The sequence below is a fragment of the Aegilops tauschii genome, chromosome 6, assembly GCF_002575655.3.
Source record: "Aegilops tauschii subsp. strangulata cultivar AL8/78 chromosome 6, Aet v6.0, whole genome shotgun sequence".
Taxonomy (NCBI): Eukaryota; Viridiplantae; Streptophyta; class Magnoliopsida; order Poales; family Poaceae; genus Aegilops; species Aegilops tauschii.
In genome coordinates, this window is record NC_053040.3 from 13,899,176 (window position 1) to 13,910,731 (window position 11,556).

General features: G+C 45.6%; 1 pseudogene; it reads left to right on the forward strand.

The window, feature by feature from the left end:
- The first annotated feature begins 353 nt into the window (after positions 1 to 353).
- Positions 354 to 10,457, forward strand: LOC109784680 (disease resistance protein RGA5-like; annotated as a pseudogene).
- The last annotated feature ends 1,099 nt before the right edge of the window (positions 10,458 to 11,556 follow it).

Sequence of the window (11,556 nt, forward strand, 5' to 3'; positions counted from 1 at the left end):
CCCCCCATGGGTCCCGGTTCGTGCAGAACCGGGACTAATGGGCTGGCTAGGCCCGAACCAAAGCCCTGTTTTCTACTAGTGTGTGGTGGCGGACGTTGCGGGAGATGCTGGGTGGAGATGCTGGCGGGCGAGCGGGCGGCGCAGCCTGGAGGTAGCGGCGGTGGCCCGAGTCAGAGGAGCTAGCGGCGCTCTTTGATGAATGGGAGATGATGGAATCAGAGGAATCACCTGAGAACCGATGCGCGTGATGCAGGCAGGGAAGGAACGGCGGGCGAGCCGAGCTGGATCTGCAGCGGAGGCTTGGATCGGGAAGATTCCAGACGAGGGCACCGGCTCAACCTCGCCGCATCGCCATGCCGTCGGCACCTCTGCACCGCGCCATGAGCCAACCGGTCAGTACTAAGCCGCTCATCTGATCCTCTGCACCGGCACCTCTCCACCACCCGATGGGCTGCGCTACCTTGTCAGCGGTTCTCCAACCGATGGGATGCATCGGAAAAAAACAGCACCCAAAACAACCAAAACGTATTTTGGAGCACCTAAACCGAGGCCCCTCTTATCTAGCCATCCGTTCTTCGCATTAAGATCCATGCAAATACATTTTTCTTTTTTGTTTCTCTCACATAAAACATGTCTTCAAGTTCAAACCTTTGCAGAACAGTAAAGCTTTCTAACTAGAATCGAGGATAAAACTTTTAAATTTTTTCGTCCAAGATAAATATATAAAATAAGTTTTATTTGATTAAAAAGTCTTATTTTTACTATCACTAGTAGAAAAAGGGCCATTTATCCCGGTTCGTAAGGGCCATTTGTCCCGGTTGTTGAACCGGGACTAAAGTGTCGTTACTAATGCCCTAGGCCTTTAGTCCCGGTTCTTACATGAACCGGGACAGATGGGCCTCCACGTGGCCAGTGCGGCGAGCCCAGGCAGGAGGCCCTTTGGTCCCGGTTGGTGGCACCAACAGGGACCAATAGGCGTCCACGCGTCAGCAGCTGGCAGGAGCTGAGGTTTTTGTTTTTTTGAAAGGGGGTGGTTTAGGGGTTTTGGGGGGTTAATTTAGGTGTTTCATATATTGTGTTAGCTAGCTAATTAATAGAGAGAAGTGTCCTCTCTTATATCCGTGCTTGGTCGACGCTACGTACTATACGTATAGAGAGGACTCGACACGCTAGCTAGTAAGCAAATGAAGGAAACAGAAGATCGTCATGAACATATACATACAGAGAGAAGTGATATCGACCACCTCTCCTTTTCCGAGAGATTGGTCGAACAACAAGTTCTCGTATATCTATCCGACGCTACTGGCTACATATATACAATATAATTATCTCTTACAATATAATCTCCTAATTATATATGAACTCAGGGTCCACATGGTATTCTCCGTCTTTATCGATCACGTGGTCAAGAAAGAATGCCGCCAATTCCTCTTGAATTTCTCGCATACGATCTGGTGGTAGGAGTTCATCCCGCATCCGAAACATCTAATTTGAAGAAGGGGGTCAATATATATATATATATATATATATATATATATATATATATATATATATATATATGAATAAATGAAACTCAACACAAATGATGGTAATAAAATAAAATTATGAATATTATTATTTACACACTTCATATTGTTTGTCAGAGTAGCCCCGCTCACAGGTCGTGTGGCGGATGGACTCGCAAACGTAGTATCCACAGTAATTATTCCCGGCTTCCTGCCACAACCATTTTACAAGAAATAGAGGTCAATCAAACTGATAAGCAAGCATGCTATAAATGGTATTGATGAAACTAGCGCTTGAATCACTAGGAGATGCGCGGAACATGCTAGTAGTACTTACTTTCGGGTGTCTAAATTGCAGCTTCTTCGGCAGTCCCGAAGATTTTGAGGTGAATTTTGTCCAAACCCTGCGAGACAAAGAAAACAATTACTTGATATCAGGAAATGAACAAAGTTGCCAATATGGTACGATAATGATCGATTTAACTTACTTCTCGAGCATTTCAGTCATGTCCGCATACTCCTGGGGATCTTTTCGTCTCGAGTCTAAGACGGTTACTAGTCCCTGCTCAAGCTTAATCTCTAGGAGAATATAGTGGAAGCTGAGCACGCATGCATAACTCATCAATTACATTACTATAACCTGGACTAATAAGGGAAACCGAATATGCACAAGACAGTAACACTCACTTGAAGTTGTAAGGAAAGAGTATTATATCTTTGTTTTCATTTATTACCAACGATCGTAACAAGTTGGCCTTAAATTCAACCGTATATGCATCTATAAGATTTGTGTTAATGAACCCAATATCACCGATTTATCTTTTCTTCAATTCGGCGATCTTCAATCTGCATAATATAGCGAGGATAATTATAAATACATGCAATGAAAGAGCTAACCTATATATAGAGACTTAATGACAGAAGTAGTACTTACAGACAGTAGCAAGTGACCGTTAATTTATCGAGGGCATGTTGATTGAAAAACTGGAAGAACTCCTCAAATGGAACATTCAACAGATCAATTCCAACGAGGTCATGCTCCTCTTTAACTCTCAGCGTCAAAATATTCCTCCCGCCAGACTCTCTGCAGGTTTTCATGTACCAATCATGGAATCTTCGCATCATCGTTGTTAGAGATCTTTCATCTTTGACGAGAAGCTTCCCGTACTCGTATCTGTGTTCTTCCACCTCCAAGAAATCATAATGTACATCGTCGGGCAGGTAATCTCCAAGATTGGTATAACCGGGCACCATCCTTGGATCATTAGCGACGATATCGCTAGACACCTTGAGCGGGGGGCACGATTGGTTCGCTTGTTCTCCGAGCTGGGCAATTTTTTTCCCAGCTGGTCGTTCTTTTAACCTTTGATCACTGATAGTACTTCCCGACCACCCCGCTTCGATAAATGGCCTTTCAATAATGCGCTCATAGTTGCCTTTTGGCGGAGACTTTGGTGGTTTTGTCAGGGCAGCCAGAGTGCGCTTCACTTTCACCGGATCTATCTTCTCCTCCGGAGGTGGATGTTTCTTTGCTTTCACCCCTTCAAAGAAGTTTGTCACTTCGGCTCGCACGATCTTCACGTTTTCCTCCACGGTCCTCTCGTATGGTAACTTCTCTGGAGTCTTCAGAGAAGGACTGAATCTGTATTGCCTCCTGCCTCTGGCTGTACTGCTAGACGCCGGAGCAGACGGAGCGGCTGCGGCTATCTTCTTTCCTTTCTTACGAGGTGGAGGAGAAGGACTACGACGTGCCGGAGCAGCCAGAGCAGCGGCGGGTCTCTTCCGCCCTTGCTGACGATGCGGAGAAGGAGGAGGCTGGCTGCTCGGGCACGTCGGCGCAGGCAGAGAAGGAGGCGGAGTGCTGCTGCGTGCCGGAGAAGGAGGCTGAGTGCCCTGATCACTTGTCGGAGGAGGAGGCGGAGTGCCCTGACTCGCCGGAGGTGGAGGAGGAGGCGGAGGCGTCCAGTTCGGAAGGTTGATGAGCTCCTTCCGCCATAGGCATGGAGTCTTCAGAGAAGAACCCAGCCGAGTCTCCCCTTCACCCATAGGGTGGTCAAGCTCGAGGTCCTCAAATCCGTCCGTTATTTCATCCACCATCACCCTAGCATATCCTTTTGGAATCGGCCGATAGTGATAGGTTGCGCCAGGTTCACGAGGTGAAACAGAGCCAACAGCCGCCTTGACTTTCAATTTCATCCATTGTGTCATAAGGTGGCAATGTTGAGACTCCGTGATAGCATCCACGGGGTAGCTAGGAGCCGTGAAGACAGGCTCCTGCTGAAGCAGCTCGGTGGAAGCCATGCTACTTCTCCGCTGAGATGGTGGGGTAGCTTCGGGGGAAGCTTCGGCAGGTCGTTTGCTGCGATCTGCTTCTCGTTCCTCTATCGCCTGTACCCTTGCGTGCAGCGCCTGCAGTTGGGTATGCTCCACTTTCTTCCTCCTCTCCTGGCATTTGTAACCGCCTGCGTCCGGAAACCCAGCCTTCCACGGAACGGAGCCTGGCGTGCCTCGTGTCCGTCCAGGGTGCTCAGGATTCCCGAGGGCCATTGTGAGCTCGTCATTCTCTCTGTCTGGAACGAACGTCCCTTGCTGTGCTGCCTCGATATACTCCTGAAGCCTCGTGACGGGTATTCGCAATCGCTCGTTCGTCCAAACGCACTTCCCTGATATAGGGTCCAAGGTTCCGCCAACCCCGAAGAACCAAGTCCGGCAACCGTCTGGCCAGTTCAATGTCTCTGGTTCGACCCCTTTATCAATCAGGTCATTCTCAGCCTTGGCCCACAACGACCGGGCTTTGAGGTAGCCACCCGACCCCGTGCGATGGTGATGCTTCTTCTTCGCAGCATTTTTCTTGTTTGTCGCTGACATCTTCTTACTTGTCCGATGTCTTGTGGGCCACAAATGCGGGCCAGTGATCTCTGATCTTCTCATACCGGCCGGTGAATTCTGGTGTCTTTTCTTTGTCGACAAACGATGTTTTCAGCTCATTCTTCCACCTCCTGAATAGTTCTGCCATCTTCTTAAGAGCATGAGACTTGATCAATTGCTCTTTAACTGGCTTCTCCGGATCCTCCTCTAGCGGTAGGGTGAAATTTTCCTTTAGCGCTGTCCAAAGATCATCTTTCTGCATATCGTCGACATAAGACACCTTAGGGTCTTCCTTCTTAGGCTTTAACCATTGGTGGATACTAATCGGGATCTTGTCCCTAACAAGAACCCCGCACTGAGCAGCAAATGCTTCCTTTGTCCGGATGGGTTCCATCGGCATGCCATCGCGCGCGATTGCTGTGATCTCAAACCTTTCATCCGAGCGCAACTTTTTCTTTGGGCCTCGTCTCTTTACCGAAGTTGTGCTCGATCTGGAGGGCTAAAAAGAGAAGAAAGACGAGAATTAATTAATATGTGTACATACCAAAACAATGAATGCATCAATTAGCTAGTCAGCACAGGCTTAACTAATATATATACCTAGCCGGACTCAGTTCGGTCACCGGAGCCGTCATCACGGTCTCCTTGCACCGGCATTGGGTCACCGGAGCTGTCATCACGGTCTCCTTCTTGCACCGGCATTGGGTCACCTGAGCCATCATAATCATAGCCTGCTTCTTCACCCTGTCCTTCCAGACCATCGATGTCGTTGAGAAACGACAAGACGACATCACTTCCTGGTGCGATTATGTCCCCCAACACAGCTTATGTTGCTTCGTCTCGGGGGTGCTCCATAGTTTCTGCAAATATTTACAACATGGCAATTATTATTCAAACATGACAGATGGATATATTAGTGGCAAACGTAGAACTAGCTAGCTAATCACAATAAGGAATGCCTCGATGCTGCTTCTCTAGGGTTTGGGGTGGCCTCGGCAATGCTTCAAGGGTTTGGGGTGGCCTCGACAATGCTTCAAGGGTTTGGGGTGGCCTCGACGACAACGCTCTTTTAACTTGGTAAATTTGGGTGGCCTCGAGAGAGTTTGTCGGGTAGGGGCGCGGCGGGAGGGGGTAGGAGACCGACATCATTTTTTCTAGGGTTTGGGTGTCCTCGAGAGAGGGCCGGGGGGGGGGGGGGGGTGCTCCTGTGGTATAAGTTATCACGGTCGAGAGGGGGTTATATCGACAACGACGACATATGACGACCCCTCGACCCTCGAACCCTCGGCGACCCTCGACCCCTCGGTGACCCTCGACCCTCTACCCTAGCTAGTTCCCGACCCTCGCCCCTCGAACCCTTGGCGACCCCTCCCCCCCCTCATGTCGAAGTTATCGGGGAGGGGGTATATCGATAATGACATACCAGATAAAAAATAAGAAAAGGAAGAGGAAGAAAAAAAAGAAGAAAAAAAAAGAGGAGAAGAAGAAAGGAATTTCTATTTTTTCTTCTTCTCCTCTATTCCTTTCTTCTTCTCCTCTTTTTTTTCCTTTTTTCCTCTTCTTATTTATTTCTCCTCTTCTTCTCCTTTTTCTTTTCCTTCTTCCTAAACTAAACATAAACTAAAATAATCCTAAAACTAAAAGAAACTTCTCCTCCTCCCTTTTTATTTCTTCTTCTTCTTTTTTTTCATCCTAAAACTTTATGAACAAAATTACAACAGAAAAAAATAAAAAAATCTATGAACAAAATAAAAAATCTATGAACAAAATTACAACAGAAAAATCATAAAAATTCTGTAAAAAATGACATATTCTTTGCATATGAACATACAAACATTTGCATATTATACAATAATATCACCAAAAAAATCTATGAACAGAAAAAAATCCTAAATTTTGCATATGAACATACATACATCATCATCATCATCTACTACTACTACAATATGAACAAATTTTTTTAAATATATATGTGAACAGGGGGCCTGCTTCGTCGTCGGCGTCGAGGCGGGCGGCGGCGTTTGGGCGGGCGGGGGGGGGGGGGGGGGGAGGGGAACGGCGCGGTGAGGCTCACAGTGCAGGCGAGCGGCGGCGAGGTCGGGGCAGGGCGCTCGGCGTGCGCGACGGCGAGGTCGGGGCAACGCGCGGCGAGGTCGGGGCAGGGCTCGGCGACGGCGAGGTCGGGGCAGGGCGCGTCGAGGTCGAGGCAGGGTGCGGCGAGTAGGTACCTAATTGTTATTGATGACATTTGGGATGTATCAACATGGGAAATAATAAAATGTGCACTGGTGGATAGTAACTCCAGAAGTAGAGTAATCACAACTACTCGTATTCATGAAGTTGCCAAAAAACTTGGTGGTGTTTACAACATAAAACCACTTTCTAAAGACAACTCCAAAAGGCTATTCCATAGCAGAATATTCGGTGATGAAGGTGTAAGTCTTGATGATCACTCGGATGAACTTTCTGATAATTTCTTCAGAAAATGTGGTGGTGTGCCATTGGCCATCATTACATTAGCTAGCTTGCTTGTTAGTAAGCCAAGGGGTGTCTGGTCTAAGGTGTTTGACTCTATTGGTTTTGGTCAGGAAGACAATGAAGCTATTCAAAACACAAGAAAAATATTGTCTTTTAGCTATTATGATTTACCTTTCCACCTGAAGACTTGCTTGTTGCACTTGAGTGGATATCCAGAAGATGAATTGATTCTCAAAAATAGGGTGATATGGAAGTGGGGGGCGGAAGGTTTTATACCTATGGATCAAGAGATGGGTGCATTAGAGCTGGGACGGAGCTACTATAATGATCTTGTAAATAGGAGTATGATCCAGTCAATAAATCAGGACAATATAAGCATGATAGATTCTTGTCATGTTCATGACATTGTGTTGGATCTCATACGCACCTTGTCAAGGGAAGTAACCTTTGTGACAACACAAGACAAGGTGCAACACAACACATGTTCGCCTAGCACAAGCATCACTGCTCGTAGGTTAGCCATCCATGGTGGATTCGTTGACCATATGGATATGGGAAATGTGAGGTCATTTATTGCTATCAGGTCTGTTGGTCTTGTTCTGCCTCCACTTCTGAGCTTTAAAGTATTACGAGTACTGGCCCTAGAGTACTGTTATTTCCCTGTAGGTGGTTGTAATTTTGATCATCTTGGGAAGTTGGTTCAGCTGAGGTACCTAGGGATGCTCGGAACACCTGTTTCCGAGCTCCCGAGTGACTTTGGACATCATCTCAAGTTCTTGGAGACACTGGATGTGCAGGACACTGGAATAAAAGAATTACCGACCTCTGTTGGTGAGCTAACCAAGCTGATGTGCATGCGTGCTTCTGAGGGCACAAGGATGATGGGCAGGATAGGGAAGCTGATGTCCCTAGAAGAGCTAGAGCTACACCATATGGACAAATCCTTAGAGTTCCCCACTGAGTTGGGAAAGCTGACACAGTTGAGGGTGCTCGAAATCAGTTTCGATGACATGGATGAGAGCATGCACAAGGCTCTGGTCAAGTCTGTGTGCAAACTACGTACTCTCGAGATCTTGTGAGAGATGGATGAGTCAGTTGAAGTTGATGGCTGGGAAGAGTGGTCTCCCCCTTGGGAGCTTCGTTAGGTGTCACTGTCTGGCATGATTTTACCCAGGCATCCATCGTGGATGGAGTTCTCTTGTGTTCCGCATGTCTCCTACCTATGGTTTGAACTGCAATCCTTCTTGATTAAGGACGGCTCGGAAATTAGATTCTGGGAGGACAAGTGGCTAGGAAATGCCACACTCCGGGAACAATATCCGACTCTATACAACATTGTGCGCCACAAAGGTGATACTATCGCCACGGTAATGGAATCATTTTCGCCAAATGTGACGTTCAGAAGAGACTTAATTGGACCCAGACTCCAATCGTGGAACGTCCTGCTCCAACGGTTGTCCACGGTGCAATTGTCACATGGATCTGATGTATTCCGATGGAACCTCCATGGGAATGGACAATTCTCGGTGGATTCTATGTATAGAGCGTTAATCCAGTCTGACGTGCCAGTTGTTAATAACAAGAAGATCTGGAAGATGAAGATACCTCTTAAGAATAAAATCTTTGCATGGTATCTTCGTCGTGGAGTCATTCTTACTAAAGATAACCTTATTAAGAGGAATTGGCATGGAAGCCCGCAATGTGTCTTTTGTCACCATGAGGAGACAATAAAACATTTATTCTTCCAATGCAAATTGGCTCGTTCTATATGGTCAGTCATCCAAGTAGCTTCTGGCTTGTATCCTCCCTGTAGTGTTGCTAATGTATTTGGCAACTGGTTACATGGGATTGATCACAGGTTTAGAACTCTTCTCGGGGTGGGAGCGCTTGCCATCATTTGGTCGCTTTGGCTATGTAGAAATGATAAGGTTTTTAACGATAAAAGTACTTCTCTATTGTAGGTTATCTATAGATGTACCGGGACACTTCGTTTATGGTCCTCTCTACAACGGGTGGAGAATCGAGGCCTGTTTACGGAGGTGTGTACACGATTGGAGGCTACGACGAGGGATACTTTTGCCCAACATGGGTGGCAGCATGATCTAAGGATTGGCCCCCCTCCGCTTTAGGCGTTATACGGACTCTACATGTTTCGTAGTAATTCGCCTTTTTATTTTTATTTTGTGTGAGAGGATCTTATTTGGCTGTGTGCATCTTAGTTATGCAGAGGCCGGACGTAATGCTTAAATCTTTTAAGTAATAAAGCGCCCCTTTTCGGAAAATTGGTTTGAACTGCAAGAGTTGGAAGCACTGGATCTGCAAATCCTCGAAAGGATGTCTTCGCTCCGCTTCCTCTACATATCAAATCCAAGAGAAGACACACTATCATATACTGTTGCTAGCCATGAGTTCCAGAACCTAACATATCTCAGGATAAACATAGAGATCGTGTGTGGAGAGGGAGCATTGCCGATGCTTGAAGTATTGGATTGCTAGCTAGCGTGGGAAAGGACGTTGGCTTGGCAGGAAATATGCCTTTTCTCAAGGAAGTGACATGCATGCTCGACTGCAAGGACGACTTTTGTGGTGAGCAGGTGGAGGCAACAGAGGCCGCTCTGAGGCTCGCTGCAGAAATGCACCCCAACCATCCCAAACTCAAGATATCAAGATCAGACGGAGAGGTACCTACGTTTCTATATGGGTTTTACAACAATGAAAGCGTGGTTCATATTTCCTATTTGAGCCATCCTGATTCTCTTAGTGCATTGCCACGATCTTAGTAATATTGCTCTAATTCTTGCTTAATTGTTTCTACTTCAGTCTGATAATTCTGACGATGATGACGACAGTGACGACGGATCGGAGGAAGTGTACTCATCACATGAAGAAGAGGTATACCCATGCACACTAGATCTTGCACATACTATTATCCCCATCTATCATTCACGACTAAACATTGTCGTATCAAGTATATACTCATAATAATTACATGCCTGCTTGCTTTTTCTTAATTCTAGTATGATGAGGATGAAGATGGCGGATCCGAGGAGGAGGTCTCAGGTACTGACCAAGAGGTATACATATGGCTGATACTCACATTATCTACTGCCTCGTGCTGATTATGGTACGTGTCAACATACTCTTTTATTTCTCATTCTTATTACTCCAGTCGGATGACGAGGATGAAGGATCCGAGAGAGTTTCCAATGGAGATGAACAGGAAGAGGTACACATGTACACAGTTGCATATACTATTACCCTCTTCTTTCATTCCCATAGCAAGAGGTACACATGTCGTATCAAGTATATATTCCTCTAATTATTCCTTCACTGCTTGCTTTTTCACAAATTCCAGTATGACGAGGATGAAGATGGCGGATCCGAGGAGGAGGTTTCGGGTACTGACCAAGAGGTATACGCTACAGCTGACTACTTACATGAACCCATTACCTTTTAATTGGGGACACCATTAACTCTTGTTGCATACGTATGACATGATTGTTTGTTTCACGTTCCTCATTTCTTGTTATCCAGTCAAAGGATGATGTGGCGGAAAATATATCTCATCTCAACATAGACGAGGATGCGGCGCCAAGTCAACCTTGAACCTTTTCCTCTTCTATCAATCATGATTTTCACCAAGTTAACAATGCGTATGTATACACCATACTCATTGTTTTCCATTTTGATCTACATGCACGTATGTTTTGAATGACGGGAATGCCACTTCATTTATCCTTGATACATTTGACAAAATTAAACTGTTAATTTCGAATTGTTTTTAATCCTCTAGAGCTTTATAGTTTCTAATTTAAGATCGATGCTGCCTCAGGTTGAAACCTATATTTCATTGGTTACCAATATCCATCTAAATGGTCCATGATTCATATACACATAGCGATGCATATGTACTGCATACCTATACAAACTAGTCTTTAATTATTTTTTATGCCAACTATTTACAGGTTGGTGCCATCTCAGGATGCCTTCTGCAATCTTGCTCCAGTTGAAAGGAAGTGTTATTGGGCTTAATTCATCCATCAAGGAAAGAACTGGTTGAAAACAACGAAATGGTTATTTGCTCACCAAGTTATTTTCTTGTATTGTGCATTAGTGCTTTGTTCGTTGAGATCAATTCGTTGGGCATTTTAAAAAACCCAAAAATAATTGACAGGAAAAAATATAAAATGGAAAAAAAATGAAAAATGGTACAATGTATTGCCTAGAGTTTCCATTATTGCTGAGTCCCAGGTGGATGTGTCCACCGAGCTCGGTCGTGGGGACCGGGTAGAGGACCAAAACAGACCTAAACGCAAGTGGAATCGTAGGATTTATCCGGCGTCGGCCGTGCGTAGAAGTGCTAGGATCCGAACCTCTAAGAAATTTCATGATGAAATATGAAAGGATTTTTTTGGAATAGCAGAGGTCTTAAGGACTTGGCTAAAAGACGGTTTCTAGTGGATGCCTCTATAGAACACAAATTGGATTTTATTGCCCTTTCAGAAACTGGAAGGGACAATTTCACCCCCCCCCCAAATTCCTTAGTACTCTATCGGGAGGGGTTGACTTTGATTGGCATTGTCTGCCTCGAAGAGGAAGATCCGGTGGGATCTTACTTGGGGTTAATTGTGATTCATTAGAAGTTAGGAATGTGGTAATGGGAGACTTTGCGGTTAAGTTTCGGGTTCGGTCAAAGGTCGATGGG